At 45.9% G+C, this 22,194-nt stretch overlaps 1 protein-coding gene across 6 annotated transcripts in view; it reads right to left on the bottom strand.

Moving 5' to 3' along the window:
* LOC144770594 (DNA-directed RNA polymerases I, II, and III subunit RPABC5-like) overlaps positions 1-22,194 on the bottom strand; it is a 77,734-nt gene that overhangs the window by 13,036 nt on the left and 42,504 nt on the right. Inside the window, exon 1 of one of the 6 annotated variants that reach the window (XM_078655254.1) lies at positions 21,368-21,436. The exons of 4 other annotated variants lie outside the window; for them this stretch is intronic. The gene's annotated coding sequence lies outside the window, so the exon portion shown is untranslated. Of the gene's footprint in view, positions 1-8,063; positions 8,196-21,367; positions 21,437-22,194 lie in introns of those variants that run through there. One more of the 6 variants, XM_078655253.1, reaches the window with a different exon arrangement.

Genomic DNA, 22,194 nt, shown 5'->3' with positions numbered 1-22,194 from the left:
TTTTTAAAAGCTAATTCCGAACTATATAAGGCCTAAAACCTATGGTTTTTTCAGTGAATTTCAAAGGTTTAAATGCTAATTCCTAACTATATAAGGCCTAAAACCTATGGTTTTTTCAGTGAATTTCAAAGGTTTTTTAAATGCTAATTCCTAACTATATAAGGCCTGAAACCTATGGTTTTTTCATTGAATTTGCAAGGTTTTTAAAATGCTAATTCTATTAGCGGATAACGTTTAAATATGTTAATATCCTTGTGGGACCACCTGAGCAGCCCTAAGGATCCAATTTTTGGACCAGCCCAGCCCTAGGGCACTCACTTTGCAGCGTGCCTGGAAACTCCGCTAGACCAGCTGGGCCACACAGTACTTTCCCGCACTCACCGGTACAGAGGAGGCACTCCACACAATTATTTTGCGGATGCACCCATAGTTTTTTTGGTGCAAGATTCAAACCTCACGGAGTACTATATCTCTGGCAGTGCAACATACATTGGTGGCTGGTGGATTTTGAAAGAGGTAAGGCATACATTTTGTACCCGAGTATAATGAGCATGCGAAATGAGTGAGCCCGAAGTGAAACAGATGAGTGTGGGGGGTTCTACCCCGTGAGAACATTTTGAAAAAAATTGATTCAAATGGTCGATTTTACACTACTTCAAATTGTTGAGAAAAGGGGTTCCATAAACAGCATTTTAAAGATCAAGTGTGTAGAAAACATTAGAAACAAATAAAAAATGTGCCCAATCCTCAAACTGATCTGCTTGTAAAATAACCCCAAAACCAAGACCATCCAACCAACGGAAATGGTCACTTACCTGTAACACATCTCTGCCCTGCCTCTTTACTTTATTTCTTATCAAGGGTCAGAGCGTAGGTAACATTGTTGCACCGTCACACATTCCTCACAGTCATAGCGGTGTTTTTGCACTACTTTCAAAGCACACACACACACACAAAGAGTGAAAATATGCTGTAAACCAGTTCTTCAACAGATTTTACGTTTAGCCTGCCTCAGCCCTGTCTCTGACTGAGGTTCCTCATTATATGCACAGGGGACTGGGATGGCACTTCACAAGAAGACTGAGGCCTAGCCAGCATGCCAAAGTGCAGTGCACTGCCAGCCCAGGTTCTACAATAACAGAACCACGCACAGCTAGATGACGTGTGAGGCAGCTATTTTAAGAAGCCCTGTGTGCACCCATCTGGACGCTAACTCACAGCACACACAGTCATGTGTTGGAAGATGGGGAGAGGCGAGTCAAGGAGCGTTGTGAGACTCGAGGCACTTCATGGAGACGAGAGATCCTGGGAAGAAGAGGGCTGGGCATGCTGGGACCCACTGCTGTGTCTTACACTTTACCATTTGCGATAGTGGAAGCACAACTCGGGCTATTGGGAGAAGAATCTCCCAGTTATACAAAAGGATTGGTACACAAACATATGCGCACATACACATCAGCACATACATATAAGCGCTCACACAGACATATACACATGCGCACAGACACAGGCAGCAGCACACAGAGACACTCCAATAGCTGTTGTGTGCTATTCTAATGCTATTGCCAACACCCTAGCACAACACAAAGACAAACCTGCATTCCTGCGTCTGCAGTGCACTTGGACAGCGCGTGGATAGGAGTCCGTGTGGTGGCTCAGAATTAATTATATAAATAGCTGCAGCAGATACGAGTGGGCTGCGAGTGCTGGCGGCAGCCTGCCACGGCTATAGAAAGCCCCCGGCTGCCTCCGCTCCATTTCAACAAACCTTTCTAGGTGTCACAAAGCCCAGTGAGAACAGCGCAGAGCTTACCTGCAGTAAAGAGTACAGACCCCTCCCCCCGCAGGAAACACATTTCACGCAGAAATGAAAGTGGGGCTACTATCATGTGTCTAGAGCGTGAGTCGGATACATGTGGCGTTAGCAGGAGCCATACGTGTAACTATAGTGTATCCAGAGGTTTCCCCAGGGAGCCGCATCCCAACAAACTTCAACAGCAGTGTAAAGGGCTTTGTGAGATCCGTATACAGTGTTTTCAGTCCTGCAGCTGCTGTTCCTGTTAAAAAATCATTGCTTTTAGTCTTCCTTCTTCCCCCTCGCGGCGGGGGCGGGCATTTCCGGCCGGCCGTGCTGGAATTGGCCGGCCGGCCCCAGCACTTCCGGGTCGCCGCGGGCAGCGCGGCGGCCCGATTTCAGGCAGGCAGGCGGGGACAAAAACGAGGTGGGCACTCGTAATTAATTAAAATAAGCGGGCTGGCCAGTGCGCGCACGGGTGCGCGCCTATAGATATATAAGTGATTTTAAATGCAATTTTCTCAGCAAATACTGGACGGATTTACACCATTTAAAGAAAAGCGTAATCTGCGAACCAGTCTCTTCCATTTTACCAAATTTCAAATAATTCCGTTCAGCCGTTTGGGCTGTAGCCGTGTCTAAAGGTCCTATGGAAATTTGCATGGGGAAAACACGTTTTGGGACCCCCCTTTTATCTCAGCCCCCACTTGACGAACCCCCCTCAAACTTTCAGGGAAGGAGCGGAGCGTAACGGGCCATCTTCTTTGAGAAATTCACGTAGATTCATTAACCGGCGCCAAAGTTATTCCCAATAGAATGTTGTGGATTTCCTATGGAAACTAGGTCCTAACTATATATACCTACTGGCGACTGCCAGTAGGATAGATTGTATATATATATATATATATATATATATATATATACAAACATATATATATATACACACACACACACACACACAAGTTGCAAATTAAGAAAAAGACACAAACAGGTAACCTCTAAATTCACATAAGAATGGTAGTAAATACATAAATCTACTACAGAAACTAGTGGTTAGAGTTATATATGCAAGTTGCAAATTCACTGAAGATTACATTTTAATGAAAGTTGAAGCGATTAGGGTTGGAGAAATATAAAATATATATTTACACAGCATGTATGATCTTGCCATTGTTTGGGTTCTTGCTTTCAGCCAGGCCTTCCGGGTGTTACACTCACAGGCGGTAGAGGGATCCCCAAGCTGGTGATGTCCACAGCGCTCTACAGGCAGCAGGCGAGGTCCACAGCAGGGCTCCTCTTTGCCATGTTATTTACAGGGACAGGCAGTCCCCTGCCGGCAGCGAGCACGGCTCCTTCACGCTGAGGGGCACCAAGGGCGCCCAACAAGCACCTACCAGCAGCAGGTGAACTCCGTGGCATGGCTCCTCCCCACCTGGCCACAGGACATCTTCCAGAAGCCCAAGGTATAAAAAAGCAGCTGGCCTCTCCTCAAGTAGGGAGTATGTGTATTCTTGCCCCCAGGTAGATCTTCCAGGGGCGAGGGGAACGCTCCAGCGTGGCCTGCTCGGTCAGAGTCCCCACTGCGGGTTACCTGATGACCGACAGGCAGCTTCAGATCCCCCAGGCTTCTGCCACATCTTGACGCCTCAAGTGCGGATTAGGGAAAGTAGGTGAGAGTACCCTCACCGCCTAGTGGGTGCTTCCAGAGGTGCGGTGCGAGGGGCCCCGCTTCACTCCTTGGGAAGGTCGGCCCTCGCTATTGATGTAGAGGTTACCCCACAGCAGCAGGGAAGGCAAGACCTCAGCTGTAGTGTGTTCAGCGCGGCCCACGTGGGCCGCGGCATCTTTGCCACGATCCACTCAACATCCGCCGTGCCACTCTGGGTTCCCCAGGCATCTGCCACTGCCACAGCCCAATGCCACTGCGGTGGATAGAGGAATGCGGGGTGGGGCTCAGGCGGACATCACCGGAGGCCAGCAAGCACCTTTTACACCGGGATCTGCCTCTGGCAGCACTCCTAAGTTTCCAACAGGCAGTCCCAGCCCCGTCAGCTCGGTCCTTTGACACTCAAGCGGGCCTTTAATTGCCAGTAGAGCACACTACATCTTTCTTTAAGGCCATAATAAAAAACCTTTTGAAATGAAAAAACCTCCCATCACGTAAAGTATTGTTGGCTAAAACAGCATAACTAACTCAAGGTGTCATGACCAGCGGCGTCTCCTCCATTAGGGCGGAGGAGCACCGCCCCCCCCCCACCACCAACAAATAAAATGAGTTTCTAACCTGTTTTATTTTAACCCTCCTGGACCCGGCCCCAGGACTCTGACGAGTCTTCGGGGTGGGTGCAGGGGAATTACACTGTTTGGGGGGGGGGGGGGTTGGAGGAGTAGTGCTAGGGCAACCTTGTCCCTTCACTGCGCAATGTGCGCATGAGGTGTTTGGCTGGCCGTTTCAGGCCAGCCAAACATCTCATGCACAGTGAAGCATTCTCCAGCCCCAGCGACGCAGGCACAGGCTCCCAGTCTGCCTGGGAGAGCAAAGTCACAGCACTCAGGCCAGTCCTGTCTGCTTTCCAGCCGCGTCATGATTGGCTAGAGTGCAGTCTGGGAACCTGTCCCAGGAGCAGGAAGAGCGCAATGGAGCAAACGGCAGAGGTGGCGATCAGGTAAGGTTATTTATTTGTTTAATATTGTACACCCCCTATGCACCCCTGCCCCCAGCTCCCTCCTCCGGCCCACACTGCCACTTTGGCAAGGGACAGGCTAACTTAGGAGCTATGAAAGTTTAAGACTTATGTAGGCAACCCCGTAGCTAGGCTTTCCTTTCCTAGATGTAGGAAAGATATTGGGAAGGTGAAGCGGTAACAAGAAAAGTAAGACTATAGGCACACGAGTGCAAAGAAATGTCAGCTAAAAAGCCAGAACCAGTTGAAGATCTCACCTAGCATGGGACAATTTGCGGACTATCTAGAAAGAAGTCCATTTTCTCTTGCTCAAATGCGCGTTTTAGTAATGAGATTATATTTCACTGCAAGGATTTCAGGCCCTTTCCCGTGATACCACTTGCCATTAAACACCCAGCACCCTACATGTGTAGAGAAATCTGTACCTTATGGTTTAAACCTGTCGTGAAAAAGGTATTCTCAAGTTCTTCCCTTCCAGGCAATACTGTCAGCGAGTGGAAATGACATTAAGCACTTATGCCATAGATTCGACTTGTGAGAGCAAACACAAGCGAACACAGGCAATTACAGATGCTATGTTCTCTGATTGCACGTGGGAAGTGGCTTCTTGGATGAAAAATAACGGTCTCCAACTTAGTAGCGGGAAGACCAATTCTATTATTTGGCAAAGCGAAGCAGATTTGGTTGAAAGATTCATGGCCTGAGTTGCGGACCGGTTCATGGCCAAAAAAGGTGGTAAAAAAATCTGGCCATTCTTTTCGAATGCTAAGCTTTCTTCAGCTAACCAGGTTAAGTCAATTTGTAGCTCTTATTCTCACATTTTTCACCCTCTTAGGAAATGTTTTACCTTGGGTTCCCCTCAACTGTAGAAAGTCCATTATATAAGCCCCTATACCTAGTTGTATAGACTGTGGCAATGCTCTCCTTATTGCCACTGAGTCCCTTCTGTCAAGATTGCAGGTGATTCAGAAGGCGGAGGCCGGACAGGTCTTCTGTCTTCCTTCTTGCTCCCCCTCGGTCCATGCCTAAGATCTTTACATTGGCTCCCCATTAGAAAGCACAGTATTTTCAAGCTTCTCTGCCATGCCCACAGAGCTTTGAAAGGGGGAAGGCTGGCCGGTCTTCATTCAAGAAGAAGGTTCTACCATCGGGTCAGGAGCCTTAGAACTTCCAATACTGCAGTGGCTCTTCCCGTCGCGGCGTCACATTGGACGACTCAGAACAGAGGCCATTCTTTCTCCCATCTGGCCCCGCCTCATGGAAATTCGCTGCAACTCAAATTTGCACTTGTCAAAATGTGACAACTTTTTAAAAACCTGGTTATTTTCAGGTCTTAGTCAGCCTTAGGCACCTTTTTTGAGTGAAGCCTCAATGCCGGGATAGTCCTGTGGGAGCAAAAGATGACGACATGACATTGCTATTTAAATGCAGAGCCGGCATTTATCACATTCTAGCCATATTCAGAGGTAAATTAGTCGCTCTTGCATTCCAGTGGAAGCACTTCCTAAAAAGCAGAATTGATACACCAAGTAGTCAATAACATGAGGTGTGAAAATGATACTTCTCTGGGTGGACCCAGAATCTAATCTATGTACAAGTTAAAGATTTGGTGACAATAGGCTCTAATATCTAAGACCTAAAAACTGTTTTTTTGTTACACACGCGAGAGGGCAAGCATGGGAGCATTCCACATGCAGAGATTTACAAAGGAGACAGGCAGGCGAGATTGGTGAGGAATTGTGGCAAATCCGTGGTCAGCACTGCTTCCAAACAGCCCAGTTCTATGTGCATCCCTGGCAGTCAGCCTCACCTTTTTGCCAAAGGACTTCTGTATGCTGAGAACTGAAGGCTCGTCCCTAGCATGCAATTGTGTACAACTACTGCCTCCATAAAGCAACATTCTCACTGGCTGAAGGCCTCGCTTCTGGTCCAGCGCTACTTGTCATCTACAAGTTAGGCCTGCTGCTATTCATAGCTTAGCTCAGAGTAGTAATGGCGTCCAGCTACTGAGAATAACAGCAAGAAAGATATCAGACGGACACTTCTGACACAAGAATAACGACCCAGCTTCGAAGACGCACAGCTGCCAGGCTGCCTCAAGGTCACATGAGACACCTTGAGACGGGCATTGCTTTGCAGCCAACAGGACTTCTTTGTATGCTGGATTTTTAACCCAGTATAAGAAGGGAAACTACAAGTCCCAGAAACCAAACTGGTGTAAGCTGAAATGACATGATTTCGTAAAGTAGCCATAACTGGCGTCGGGCAGGCATGTCAGAGTTTATACCCCAAACCAGCAGCTTCCATAGCAAATATAGCCACTTTGGTGAAGAAAAGTCTCTATCCCGCAGTACAACTCTGAAAATGGAGGATTTCCTTCTGCCTCTACGGCGCTGGAAAAAAAATCTCCCAAAACTGCAGCTAAACAGGCAGGGATTTTAAGACGAAATGTGCTGCAGAACAGGCATGAATCGAAGGCTGAGGCTGCAATTAGAGTGTACAGGATTGCTGTACGAGTAGCTAAACCGGCATGTATTTTTCTTTTCATTCCGATACTTGCATTCACGTTTTTTATTAATAGGATAAACACAAGTACAAGTGCCAGAATGGAAAGTAAAAATCTGGATTTAATGTGTTACACTTGGAACTGGGAAACGTCAGAGCTCAGAAAAATGTGGAGGGATTAAAGGCTGTGAAAGATACTAAAAATGCAGACAGTGTTTCAACGCGAAAGGCGCTCCAAAGCAGGCAGAGAGGGGTTCATGTATCAAATAAAAGGATTCCAGTTGGCTCCATGTCACTAAGAACACAATGCGCCAATCCTAAGGTTTTCTATATAAGGCGTCTTTGTTTAATAGGATCAGTTGAGATAACCAGCCCCTTAACTCCCAGAAAGCACAAGAATGTCAAACAGAAATTCTAGACCTGGAGCACAGAGCTGCTTTGTAATCTTTTCAGTTTATTGGGAGGGTGCTGTATGGGGTGGCTCAAAGCAAAGTGACATTTGGGGAAATGTTTTGGATACTTCAAAGCAGGGAAACATTTAGAGATGGGGTCCTTAGCGTAACCAGATGGCTCCAGGTCACCTGGGTACCACTTACCTATTCCTGTACTTTTCCTTTACATATCCTTGTCAGCAGGTGTGTTGGTCTAATTATAACTAACCAAGACTACAATTCCCAGAATGCACTTTGTTAAAACATAACCGAAAAAGTTGTGACCCAGTGACAAGGAAGGAGTCATCTTGTCACCCCAGGGTGCCTTGAAGCAGGAATGGGTTGTTCTTGGGACACTTCAAAGCAATGACAAGGTTACATTTGCTTGATGTTTCCAGGTATCTCCATGCGCATCATACCACCATGTTCCAGTCCTGGTTTTCCATTTTACCAAACACTGTACACGGAGAGCTAACATCAAGTGAGTCCTTCCGACTTAACTAAGACCTCAACTCTCACGATACACTATCATGTTATATGAAAGCTCAAACGCGATGTCCTCTGTCACACGTAAGGTCACCTCATACACAGGGTTCAGGAAAGACACGGGGGACAGGTTGCAGCTAAAATGCCGGGGCTCAGTTTTACCGGTTTTATGAAGCGGAAGTTCACACAGGATCGAATTCCCATGCAGTGATCAGCCATGTGCTGTGGGTTCTCCAACAAGTCACGACGCGATCTGTTAGAAGAACGCCGGTGTCTGCGTTCACGGGGTTTAAGAGTTCAGGCACCGGCCGGCCCCTGACCTGTGAGAGCCAATGGCGTGCCGGCAATGGCTCGGCCGGCCCCCTGTGAGAGCCAATGGCGTGCCAGCAATGGCTCGGCCGGCCCCTGCCCCGTGAGAGCCAATGGAGTGCCATCAATAGCTCTCGTCACAGGAGGGAATAGTCCACTCACCTCCGCACGGGCTGTTTCTGGAACCACGAGATGCCTGCATCGGACCAGGACTCCGTGAGTTAAAAAAAGATGTTAGGGCCCCGAGGGCCTCCTACGTGAAGCGATTTGTAATATTGTCTCCAACAATATGTAGACAGGTGTGCGTAAGGTGAAGGTGGCCACATTTACTCCTTGCACCCATTTCCAGAATGAGTGTTTCCATCCCAGTGGAGTCATTTAAAGGGGAAACTGTACACCAGGTGTAATAGTGTACACAAAAATCAAAAATGGTAACACAAATGTTTTTACATATTAATCCACGTAATTTACTGCAAAAGCAATAATCGGGCACAAAAGCAGGCGCCGCAATGTGCGCAAACGGTGCTTTTGTTTTAGTTATTGCTGTGCAGCTTGGACATCCTCCTAACAAGTGCGTTGAAAGGTCTTCAAAAACTCATATTAAGTAGTGGTTTTCAGTTTAACCCAATTAAGACTCCACATCATCGGACATTCTGGAAATTGTATCTTTGGTTCCAATCATCCGAACGTATTTGACTGAGACACTTGTTAGTGAGATGTTTTCACTAGAGAGGGGAGCGCGGCTGAGCAGGGGCGTAGCTACTATTGGTGCAGCAGGTGCAGTGGCACCGAGGCCCAGACTCCTGAGGGGCCCATTGAACCCTGGCAATTGCTGTATTTACAAACAGCAATTAGAGGGGCCTTTCTCCTTGCTTGCACCGGTGGCAACCTTGCTAAGTGGCTGAGCTGGCAGTTTTTACCCCGTATCTCAAGGAATATCACGTCAGCTGAAACAAAGGTTTTTGTCTGGACAATTTCTATTTACTGGTCGGTATTTTTAAATTCAAGCAAATAAAAAATATTTGGAAAAGCAATGAAACACGATATTTTTCGCTTCTGAAACATTAACCTGAAAGAGCAAACACAAACAGAAATTAGTTAAAAAGTATTTGAGAGCTTTCTAAATCTTTTCAGGATTTTTACTAGTGCATACAATAATAATTGTCATGTTACAAAAGAATGCTTAGAATTTTAGACTTATCCTTTTTCGCCCATCAGCTCTTAACTTTCTAGAATAGCAAAATGTAAACAAACAACTGGTATTTTTTTTCTAAAAAAGGTAGCGGCCCTAGCTGAAACAGAGAGCGGTCATTTGCACACGTATTGTTTTGTTAGATGCAATTTACAAAGGAGATTCCTGATTTTCTACCCAACATGTTATTTTTTTATATTTCTGTTTACTAAAGCATTATGTTCTCCAATGCAACTGTTAATTTAATTAATTAGTATCCGCCTTTATTTTTTTTTACCAGTTCCTCATTGCGAGTAGCCGATATTGATGTGATATTTGTTGCACCTGATTAAATCAAACTCCGTTGATGCTAAAAAAAACACCCAGGTTCAAGTTTTGGGGGGGAAAACGTGAATTTTCGTTCTTGCCTTACCAAAATATGCATGTTCGGGTAAATACTGGGCATTTTTCACCTGATATAAATTGGCTAGTTTGACCTGCTGATATTTAGCTCAAAACTTATAATTACAATATGATTCCGTGGTATCTCTAGATAAGAGAGATTCAGGACGCTTTTCACTTCCTCCTACCATTGGCATAAGGAACCAGAACCTCTTCTCCTTTTCGGTGTTTGCATTATTTACTCTGTATATTCTATGATCATGAGGTTACTGCTCCCTTTGAGTGCAGCCAGAAGCTCTTGATACTTTGTGTGAGCCATTAACGTACGCTTCCAGCCTCGGAGCTGATTGGCTGTCCTTGCTGAAGCAGTGATCTAATTGTAGCCTAGCAGCGAATAAACTGTTCCCCACCTTAGGACCTATCAAAGAAATGATCTCCCATGCAAATAATGTTGCTTCTTTCTATCGTTTTGCAACTTCGGATTGCATGCTGTCTCAAAGAACTTTCCCTGTATTGCCGAAAGCCTGCATAGAAAACTCTCTTCTCCTTTTCTTACGCGTGAACCTCACCTTACTTCCCATCCTCTGCATGCATGCTCTTTCTGAGCACAGCCTCCTTTAAGTGACATGAATACCTTGATCTTTATTACTGTATTTTAGCCAACTACCATAATTTCATTCCAAAATTTAAAAAAATCACAACTTCTCCTTGTATGAAAGTCACCGACCAATACCAATTCTCCTTTAATTTATCTGTAATCCCACCAACCGCCTGCATTAACTAACAAACCATCCCTAGTGTAATCATCACACCTAACTACTGTTAATTTAAACCGCTACAAAGAAGGTGGAGTAAATGCATGGCATGGTTTTCTCAAGAGCATACAACTCATCCCAATAACCACTGGATAAACCACTAGCCTTGGATTCCAGAATATCGTGCTGCCCGACGTAAAGCATTTTAATGCCTTGTCCGGGGAAGTAAGCACTATATTAATGCAATTACAATACAATACCTGTAAACAAGCAACTTACCCCCAGATTCATCATTGTGCCGTTTTGCGAGTCCTTAATAGCGATTATTAAGGAATCGCTATTAAAGACTCACAAAACGGGATTCATGTAGAAATCGCAATTTTATTTGCGATTTCTACAGCTTATGCGATTTCAAGGGTGCCAGGGGTGTCCAAAGGACACCCTGTAGCACCCCTGAAATGTAAATGTAGACTGATGTTGCGCACACACATGTCCAAAGGACATGTGTGTGTGTAACATACAACTTAGAAAAATGCACTAAAGTGCATTTTTCTAAGTTTTCGCTATTTACCACGAAGTCAGACTTCGCGGTAAATAGCGGCCAAAAATAGTGATTTCGCAATTTTTAAAAGGTTCATGAATAGCATTTAAGGAATCTTAAATTGAGATTCCCTAAATGCGATCGCAATTTGAAAAATCTCAATTATTTGCGATTTTTCAAATTGCGAGTTCATGAACCATTGATGAATCTCAAATGCCATTTTTGCGGGCGCAAACGGGCGAATTTTGCGATTCGCACCGTTTGCGCTCGCAAAAATGCTTGATGAATCTACCTGTTAGTCATCTGGTAACTCAGAACTAAAAGACTGCAAGCATGGCAAATATTCCATGGAGGATTAAGGGTGACTCTTTCAATGCAAATCTACAAATCAAGTTTTTGTTGCGTTATCATAAAATAAATCCAGATTGTGAACTTGAAAGTATTGTGCGTTAGCTAACAAGTCTATGGGCCACATGCATCAATGTAGGATTTTGCATTTCCTAAATTGCGAAAATTAAGGAATCGCAATTTAGGAATTGCAAAATCCAATGCATCAAGAAATCCTAAAAGTTTTTAGGATTTCTTAATTTTCGGTATTTGCGATTCCTTAATTGCTAATCGCAATTAAGGAATGGCATTACATTGATTCCAATGGGCCTAGAAGCCCATAGGAATCAATACCGTTTTGCACTTTTTCATTTTGCGAATCCCATTTGTTTGATGCATTGCAAGGGTGCAGAGGACCCCCCACTGCACCCCTGAAATGTATTTTAAAGTGCATGTTTCACACACACATGTCCTAAGGACATGTGTGTCTGTAACATGAAAGTTTAAAAAAATGCATTTTTGAGCATTTTCATAACTTTTCGCAAATTACCACGAGGTTCAACCTCGTGGTAATTTGCACCCCCTAATTGCTAATTCGCAATTTGAAAAACAATCATGCATTGCTTCTAAGGAATCGCAAATTTGCGATTCCTTAAAAGCAATCGCATTTTTGGAAATCACTAAAAATAGCGAATTTCACAAAAATGTATGATGCATCCCAAAAACTTATTTAGGAATCGCAAACGGCCGAATTTACCGATTCGCACCATTTGCACTTCCTAAATAGGTTGATGCATGTGGCCCTAAGACGTTTTCGAGATGGAGGCGATATCCTCGAACACAATGTTCCAGCAACTGATGCTCAGGTCTGCTACTCTGCTTTTTCTGAGATTAACATTTCAAACAAGACGATAGTCTTTGTCAATTTTATGAATACTTTTTCCAATTGCACATCCTAACAGACATTACTATTGCACAGTTTAATAGGTTCTATATAATGACCCTGGAAGGATGGAAGGCTGAGTCAATGTCTCCCCATTTGTGACCTTCTGATCACTCCCCAGGTCAGCCATGAGCATTACCTCTCTGAGCCACTTTGATAGTCATCTCTCAAAGCCGGTTTTCGCATGCATAGAGTGGTAAACACTATTGCATTTTAGAGACTACAGTGAAGCAGCCGCTTGAATCCTCCACCTTGTCACAGCCTTGCACTACTCTCAACGACCCTTAGCAGCAGTGAAACTGTTCTGCCTCAATTTCCAGAGTCACCAAGTATGTATCAAACATTATCCAATTATCAAGTAAGACCTGCTTTTTCTGCACAAATAGCAGCCAGAGATAAAAGTAGGGGATCGGTCCTTAGACTTGGCTCTAGAATAGTTCATAGAGATATAGCACACTATTGGAAATCACCACATGGCCCGCCTATAGTAGATGGAGGAGAGAGGTAGGTACATGGCTGAAGTGGAAGGGGCTGCACTGCAGACAGAAGTGTCAAGGGGTCTGCACAGAAATCCAGTAGCTCTGGCAGGAGGTTGTTACTGGCTTCCTCTCCTGCAACACTCGGGATGAGACACGCATGGACAGGGAGGGAGTGTGTGTGATTGTGCATGTGAATGATGATAGGCACTCTGCTCCCTTGGAATCCCCTGGTATCCCCGAAATTCCTGTGCCCAACTGTACCGATACAGGGAAGTATGATATTTTTGCGCCTGATAGAGTCCTTTGTGGCCATGGCAACACTCACTGAACAAGTTTTCTTTCTTAAAATGTCATGCTTTTTGTTAAAGGCACATACTGGAATGCTCACTTCTTTCTCTAGGTATGGTGGGGATGGGAACAATGGAAAAATGCTTAATACAACTGAGATGGACTGTCTGCTGGTACAGCTGTGAAAATGATGTCAACTACATTAAGTCCTTCGATAAAAAGCACATTTTCCATGTTAATGCTGAATTTCCTTGCAATGAAGTTACAAGGCTGCCTACTGCTATAATGTTTTATTGTTCAAAACTCAATAAAGAAATTAAAAAAAAGACATGATAACATTTACAAAATACAAAATGCAAATGCAAAATACAAAATGCCCTAAATGACCAGGAGGCAAAAACAACTACAAAACTGACATAGAAGGCCATGTCCAGCAAAACTGTAGTGGGGCCTTATTAAAAGAAAATCTTGAATGTAACCATGTCTTTTTTATCTGGCGTCTTTAAATCGCTTTATATAATATTGTAATAATTGTAAATTTTTAAAATAATCATATGCAATCTACGTATTCATTCAGAACTGTGCATCATGATGCAGTTGACGCTATTAGCAGGAGTGTAGCTTCAAGGGGGTGAATTGAGTGGACGACCCCCCCCCCCGCCCCAATAATTGTTCGGTCAGTTACGAATCTGCATTATCAGTTCTGCTGTCCATAATCATGTGTTTATTTTATTAAGATTACTGGCCCAGGAGGAGGGAGTATGCAAGAGCACAGGCAGGCCCTGAGCTCAAAGCACACATCCGAATGAAATTGGCATAATCACGCCAGAGCAATGGGCTCTCTCTGCCTGTCACTCACTCCACTGTGGTGCTGGTGGGACGCCTCTGTGACCTAACTAAGGGGCATATCAACAAGCAGATTATCGCAGCTTTATCAGCCGTTTTCGGCTGAAAAGCGTCGATAATGGCATCGCAGTATCAGCAAGGACACGCCAGCGCGTGTTTCCTTGTCGTAGCACGAGTTTTGCTTAAGCCTTGAATCGCATCTCTAATGAGATGCAAAGTAGGCGTTCCTGAGCAAAACCACAGGGAATAAGTCGCTAACCGCACATCGCAGTATTTACAAGTCCTGCCCTGACACACATAGCGCCGTCAAAACCCGCGCTAACCACGGTTATCGCTGAAAGCTAACGTCTGCTGAAATTCAGACTTAGCTATATGTGTAATGGGGCGTATAATCTCAGGCTACAACCACCATGGGCTATTTACAAGTAATTGCCTATCGCTGCAGGAATATCGCTGGATTTCCAGCGATATTCCTGCATTTCGCCGGCTATCGCTGGAATTTTATCACCTGGGTGATAGGCGTTGTTAATAACGCACTACCCGGGCGATAAAAACCTACGATAATTAAAATCGCGCTACTTGCGCATAGCGATGTTTAGCGCCCGTTGTTGGTCATATGCCCCTAAGTCTCATACCTTCCCGCCTTTGCTAGGGTGTGGTGCCGCATTCGGGGCCAGTGCTTGAACAGCATCCTTGCTGTCTCTGCAGGCCAGTGAATCCATCTACAATTGGAATCTACTCAAGTGTGTTCTGGGAGCGCTGTGCTTGTTCGTCAGAAGGCAGGTGAACCAGGCAGGCGGGGGAGACTGACGCTCTTCAGGTGTGCATTTTTTATATTTTTATCAACCACAGGCTGCATGTGCACCTGCCATGTATATGTACTCTTCTTGTTCTGAAACTCTGATGTATAGAGTTTCACGTAAGTATGTATTGTCCTGTGGTCTGAAGCAGCTTTCAGTTATCAGCAACAATGTTAAAAAAGGCACAAATTAAAAACTGAATTCTTCTATTATTCTGGGAACGTGCTGCATTTGAAGTTTAAAACTTGCATATTGTCGTTTTGGGTGACCAACAGCTGGGCATCGGACAGGGCTGGCTTTTAGGGCAGTAAGCACCTGACGCTGAGTTTGGGACACGGCCTGTGTTAGAAAATACCCTGGTTTAAATGTGTCTGCTACAGCAGAGGTTGTTGTGTGTTCCAGCAGGATTCAGGCAACAATAACAAGCATTTGCAATGCAATAGGTTTCGCATTTGTTGGAGTTATTGACATTGTAAATGACAATGTTTTTTAGGTATGTTTTTTAAAGTGGAGTGATAATTTAAAGGACAAGGGGTGTGTAAACACACACTTTATACATGTAGTCGTTGCTTAGGAGAAGCAATGCTGCCAGTAACTGCACCTCTTTTACTGCCAGCCGTGCTTCTCATAAGCAAGGACTATAAGTTTAAAGTGCGTGTTTACACACTGCTTCCAGGTTTTGAAAACACAGAAATAAGTCATTGTTATTTACAATGCCAATAACTCAAACTTCTGCAAATGCGAGACCTATTACATTGCAAATGCGTGTTATAATTATGTCTTCAAAACTCTTGCTGAAATGCGGTTCAGGCACTTACCGGTCTTTGTTGACGAACTTCCTTAAGGTACTCCTCAAGATCTGAAAGATACTTCCCATGTCTTATTGTGAAATAAAATAGCCGATGTTTTCTGACTCGCTCAACTAGAACAGTCTCCAAGAACTGCTGCAGCATGTTTGTACTCCGGGTCCAGAGCCGCCGCTTTAACAACTTCAAAAGGATGAGACACAGAGTGACGTCACTCAAGACATAAATCTGTGCACTGGAGGCTTCACGCACCGCATAATCCACCCTGCTATCCAGCAATTCCAGTGCAAGCCAGGGAGGATTTACTTTATAGTGTAGTAAAGTGTTTCTTCATTCAAATAGACTGGCTTCAGCTGAGAATGTAATGTTCCTAATTTGCATTTTTATATTGTTCTTTCGTTGTGCTATTTTGGGATAGAATTACAAAACAAGCAGCAAACAAAGTTTGCGGATCGGATGCACCTTAGCTGCCGGAGCCTGCCTGCCTGCCTGTCGGGGCCTGTCGGAGTCTGCCGGGGATAGACACGGACTCGGACAGGGTCAGACTGTTTCAACCAAGCAAGTAACAAGCAAGTAACAAGTAAGCCTTGATAAGATTCTGATAAGACAATCAGCAGGTGATAAGCACACGGCGTGACTCGATACAGATAGGATAACACAGATAAGCTAAGAAGCCCAGGCAGTGACCTCCCAGTAAGCTAAAAGTCGGTCAAAAGCTATTAGAGGGCTGGAGAAGATGACTGTGTGAAACTCCGTGGAAAAAAAAGTACTTTGAAGAGCCGTATCACACACCTACACATCGTAAGCTGCTGCCCGCTTGCTTGTCTGCTCACCTGCTTGTTCGTATGTCGCATATTGTCTTTCACCTATCTGCAGCAGTTAATCACTGACATTTACGTGGCGCTTCAGTTGCCTGTGTCTAGAGAAGCATATGTTATTAAACACTATAACCGCTTTAATGTTAAGATGCCGCGGTGTATCTGGGCAGGACCTGTGAGTGCATTCTCGTTGCTACATTATTTCTTCCCGCTTCCCGTTTTCAACTCACCGAGGATTTGGCTGCATTATCTCCTATCATCTCCTATCATCTGGAAAAAGTGCGGGTGGTTCGCTTAGGAGCTCCGAGAAAAAAAAGGCAAGGGGGAGAGAGGAGACTCTCCGGGTGCCGCAGACGTTTTGCATAACATCCTCATTTTCTTGGAGCACTCGGTCTAAACCACGAGGCTGATCGACTCGGCAACCTCGGTGCTCCACGGCTCCACTGCTCGGTAACGGTTGTCAAGGCAACATTGGGGAAAACAATAGAAAAGGCATTCCGGTGGCATAGGTCTGGGGCACGAGCAGAGAGATGTTATTTGTGTGTGGCTGCAGCAGACAGCTTAGATGTTACGTACGCACGTAGCGGCGTATAGCCCAGATGCCAGATATATTTGTCGCTGTGCTACATCTGTCATTTGCAGCAGCTGTGCCGAGGCACGGGTGCACAGGGCCCGCTCGCAGAGCGGCTCCACTGTATCCTTCATTCATTCCTTTCCAGTGCTCGGACTCCTTTGTCTCATCCTCTTCCCGCAGCAGGGACCGCCCTGCCCGCCCCCACTTCCCTCCCTCTGCCGTGCACCGGGCTCACCCCGCCCGACACACCTGCCCAAAATAACCGGCAGCGCCCGCAGCGAATAAAAACCAACAGCACAGGCGTGGGCTTCTTTAGCAGCAGCGGGAACTCACCTTGGAGTAAAGCTCGGTGGCAGCCATGCCGCTCACCATTTGAACGACCTCCAAGGACCGGTCGCTCGTCCGGGGGGAATCGGCAAGCACTCGGGTCCCACCCGGGACGACGGAGACCTCTGGGCGGCTGCCAGCACCGCCATCATACCTGCCCAGATTCTTATTTTGGAACAGTCAGTCTCTGTGCATTGTGGGTATGCAGAGGGATGGCTGCGGGGAGGTGTGCTCTGCCTGGCGATACTCGGCTGTGGAAGCGGCTCTGTAATTGCTGGGTGCGCTCTGCCTCCCACAGGCGGCAGGAGCACAAACACCAGCCTGCTTCAAGAAATGCTGTAAAGCCTGCAACGCCGCTTTCTCCATTAACCCTTTCGCGTCTAGACCAGCTGTAGTGTTGCCCACGTGCACATTCGAAGCTTACTAAAACAAGTCAGGTCCCGGGCCGCGCTGTGATTGGCTGACGTCACGGGGGTGTCCCGGGCCGGCAGCCAATCACAGCGCGGCCCGGGAATGACGTCACGGGGGTGTCCCGGGCCGGCAGCCAATCGCAGCGCGGCCCGGGACAAAGGGGCGGGGCTTAAAAAAAGCACCAGAAACGCCCCCGAATCGCGTTTTCGTGAGAAAGCGCGATTGACAGCCTCTGCCTCCCAATGGCTAGCCTCCATTTATGGAGCTAGCCAATTGGAAACAGAGGCTGTCCTAACCTCACTATTAAAAACAACAGATTTCGATCTGGGAGGGGCTTCGCCCCTCGCCAGGTTACGAAACCTAAAAATGTAAAGATAAAGAAAGCACTGTGACCTATGAACTTTCATCAAAGAGTAGCATGGAAACTGCATGGTATAGGTTAGAACGTTATGCTTTTTCCCCAGGCTTTCATTATTCTAATGTTGCTAAAAAAGGGTTGGGTTGGATAGAAATACAGTCTCACGAGTAAAGCCAATCCCAGCAGTAAGTTTTAAATACTGAGTTTGTGCTTCTTCAGACCACTCACTCTTAAAATATACTCCTTACTAGTATGGATGATTCCTAAACCTTGTAATCTTCATTGTTTTATTTAACATTTCCTACAGACTGATTTACACATGTATGATTCACTATCACTGTATAATGTCTGTATGATGTAGAGGGCTCTGACTCCCTACACTGGTATGAATAGCGCTATAAAACAAATGAAATGCGTTTGCGCGAGGGGCAATGGAGAAATGAAGGGCAATGTTGGATGGCTTTAGTGAGGACATCTGTTGAGAAGGAGGTAATTTGGGGGGCTGGGCACCAAAAAAGATTGTTGCACCGCATGCCACAAGCAGTAATGCTGACCCTAGAATCGGAATAAGTTGCTTAAACAAGAGGCAATTTAAAAAAAAAGAGAATATCGTCCTTTTTTAAGTGTTCTTTTTCATTTGAACTTTTTGTCCTTTTGTGATGCTGAGACCTGGGTGTGGGATAAAACTTAAAACACTGAGGGACATATGTAAAAGCCCCTTTTGCCACCACAACATCACTTATATAGACGTTGTGGTGGCGATAGGGGCTGCACCTTATTTACAAGGCAGCGTTAAGGCTGGGCAGTGGGTGTTGCGGTGGGTGTTCCACTGCAACACCCATTAATTTTGACGCTGCCCCCTATGTACAAGGGTTGCATACATAGGAGGCAGTGTCAAAATTAAGACCAGGTAAAACCTGGCCTTAAGTTGGCAAAACGAGGAGAAATGTTCTTGTTTGTTCTTTTTCCATGTGTGCTGCCTTGTGCAGCACATATGGAAAAAGCAAAATGGCATGGATTGTTTATGTACAGGAAGGTGTCCCTTCCTGTACATAAACAATCCTTTAAAAAATGCAATTTTGTGACTTTCATGTGTGCTGCATGAAGCAGCACACATAAAAGTGACAGAATGGTATTTTAGGATTGTTTATGTGCAGGAAGGGACACCCTCCTACACATAAACAATCCTCCCCTGCAGACAGATACCCTTGCACTATGGTGCAAAAGTACCGGCGTTGACGCTAAGATGCTAATCTTAGCGCCATCGCAGGGGGAAACGCAAGGCAGCACCACATTCTTGTAAATATGGTGCAGCTTTGCGTTTCAGAAGTGGCGGAGAGAGGCGCTAAGCCAGGAAGGCTAACGCCTCTCTCCGCCACTTCCTTGTACATATCCCCCTGAATGTTTATCTCTCTCCGCCACTTCCTTGTACATATGCCCCTGAATGTTTATCTCTCTCCGCCACTTCCTTGTACATATCCCCCTGAATGTTTATCTCCCAGTCATTAAAATTGAGCTTCACAGAACTGGTTCGCATTTGAAGATCTAGCATATTTCTGTCTTCTCCATGCTTGTGCTGTGCTACGTTAGTACACGCCTGATGTATTCAGCCCAGCAAACTAGAAAGGAAATCAAATCGGATCATTTTTAAATACATTTGGATTCACTATATGATTGCCATTTATTTTGAAAATGTGCAGCTTTGTTTTACATTGTTAACACTTTGAGTTCTATGCTAACTTGTGTTGTGGTTTAAGATTATATTATTGTACCAAGAATGTCCTTGCTTTACTGAATAACTTAAAACTAATGCCCCTAAGCTTGTTTGTTATTGTCATTCAGTGACCTCAGCCGGTCGTGACTCTTCAGTTGGGTCCTCCATGTCGCAAGTTGGGAAACCTCAGACTCACACCCCGAACGTTTTTGACTAAGCTACGCCCCTGGCTATAAGATTCCATCCACCCCTTCAATAACACACTGACAATGTCTTTGCCTTGGACCTTGTACAGACCTCCAGTGCCTTTCAGCTAGGGTTGCCATATATAATAAATACTATACAGAGACATATGCATGCACAGAGGAGGTGTTCAGCATTCCTTACAGAATAACTTGATGTTTAAGAACATGAGGGAGGGAATGTCATACAAACAAACCAATTGTAATCTTCAGAGGAACATTAAAGCAGAGAGAGGGTGCAGCATGAAAAACTGAAGGCGCGAGAGCGACTGAAGAACAGAATGTGTTGTATCACATGGAATTTAAGGCATGGAACTGTGAACTGAAAAGCATGGAAGAGCAACTTCCACAATGCCGGCCCCTGGGGGAAGCAAGGGTTGCAGACCAGTCTTCACCCGGGGCACTTCGCACAGGCCGGAAGGACAAGGTGGGAGGGGGGTTTCAAAGGAGGGAGTTTGGGGCGGACCAGGGTTGGTCTATAAATGTGTCAGGAAGAGAGGTTCCGGCCTCTTTCCTGACACCTCGCACCACCGAGTTAGGGGAAAGAAAGTTAGTTATAGTAGTTGGTTAGGCCAGACAGGGGCGCTTTCGAACGGAGGCCCCTTTCTTTAGAGGCAGCGCCAAGTGGGGGTCAGTAAGACTGCCTACCTTGCCAATTGGCGTCGAGATGGCCGGACCAGACAGCGACGCGGTGCGGTGCATGAGGCGCTGCAGGTGCTGGGGCAGGCAGGCCAGGCGGACCTCCTCCGACCCGGCGAGCTGGAACATGTGTGGGCAGTATGGTCCGACCCCCGTAGTCCGCGTCAGTGGGTGTGGCGGCAGCAGCATGCTGAGACAAGCCGCCAACCGCAAAGAAGTCGTCTGGGCCCAGAGGGCAGGGCCAAAGCAAGACGCTGCAGCCGAAGTGCAGAGGCAGGAGACAGAGCCTGTCTCTTAACGAAGGGGGGCTAAAGGGCTGTTTTTACAGCCCATCGTTAAGAAAACCCCCTCATATGTACGGGACACGACCAACATATTGTGTATCATAGGGGAGATACAAGACACAACTGAAATCAATCTACTGCTCACCCTTGACGTAGAAGCACTCTACACAAATATCCCACAACTAGAGACACTCAATGCAGTAGAGATGTGGCTTAGGAAGGAAGACTGGAGCTCCCCTACACCCATCTCATGAATTGTGCCACAATGGCCTTAACTGAGAACTATTGTGAGTACCAGATACAGCTGTACCACCAGTCGCAAGGCACTTCAATGGGGAGTACCTTTGCTCCGAGTGTGGCCTGCCTCTACATGGCCACATTCAAGGAGAACACCATCAGAAATGCCAATAACCCATACATCAATAACCTTACCTTATGGAAGAGGTTTATTGATGATATTCTGGTGTTCTGGAAGGGCAACCGGACCACCTGCGAGGAATTCTGTGAGTGGGTTAATACACAAAATCAATATATCAGGTTCACCCACACATTTCTGAAACAAATATCCCCTCAATTTACAGCTAACACCAACCTGTACAAAGAACCCACAGACAGGAACAGGTTACTGCTGTACCAAAGGGACCACCCGAGGGCCCTTAGAGATAACCTCCCCTTTGGGCAGTTTCTGCGCCTTAGACGCAACAGTAGCACAATCAGTGAATATAAGGCCGAGGCTAAGGCACTTGAAAACAGCCTAAAACAGAGAGGTTAACCTGACAAACTGGGTAAGGATGCCGCCAAGAGGGCACTGAACAACCCCAGAGAAACACTCTTGCAGAACATACACAAGGAACCCACAAGAAGTCAATAACGTGTGTTACATCATACACACCCCACTCCACACACATAAGAGGTATCATAAAAAAGCACTGGGCCATCCCGAATAAAGGCGAACTAGAATTCACCCCTCCCCCCCCCCCCGATTCACATTCAAGAGAACGAGCAACCTGAAAGATGTGATTGTGCACACCAGACCCAAACCAGACAGAATGACACCCAAAGAACACTCTGAGATCTCCCCGCCGTCACGGGGCATTACCCGTGTGGCAACTGTGTAGTCTGTGATCAAACCAGGGTTGTGAAAACGATAGACCTGACTGACACCTTCTCATGGACTATGAGGAGACATACTAACTGCAACACACCAAGATGCATTTACTTGATTACCTGCCCTTGCGGCAAAATGTATGTGGGCATGA

This window comes from Lissotriton helveticus, chromosome 7, assembly GCF_964261635.1.
Source record: "Lissotriton helveticus chromosome 7, aLisHel1.1, whole genome shotgun sequence".
Lineage (NCBI taxonomy): Eukaryota > Metazoa > Chordata > Amphibia > Caudata > Salamandridae > Lissotriton > Lissotriton helveticus.
This window is presented reverse-complemented; position numbering and strand designations above follow the sequence as displayed.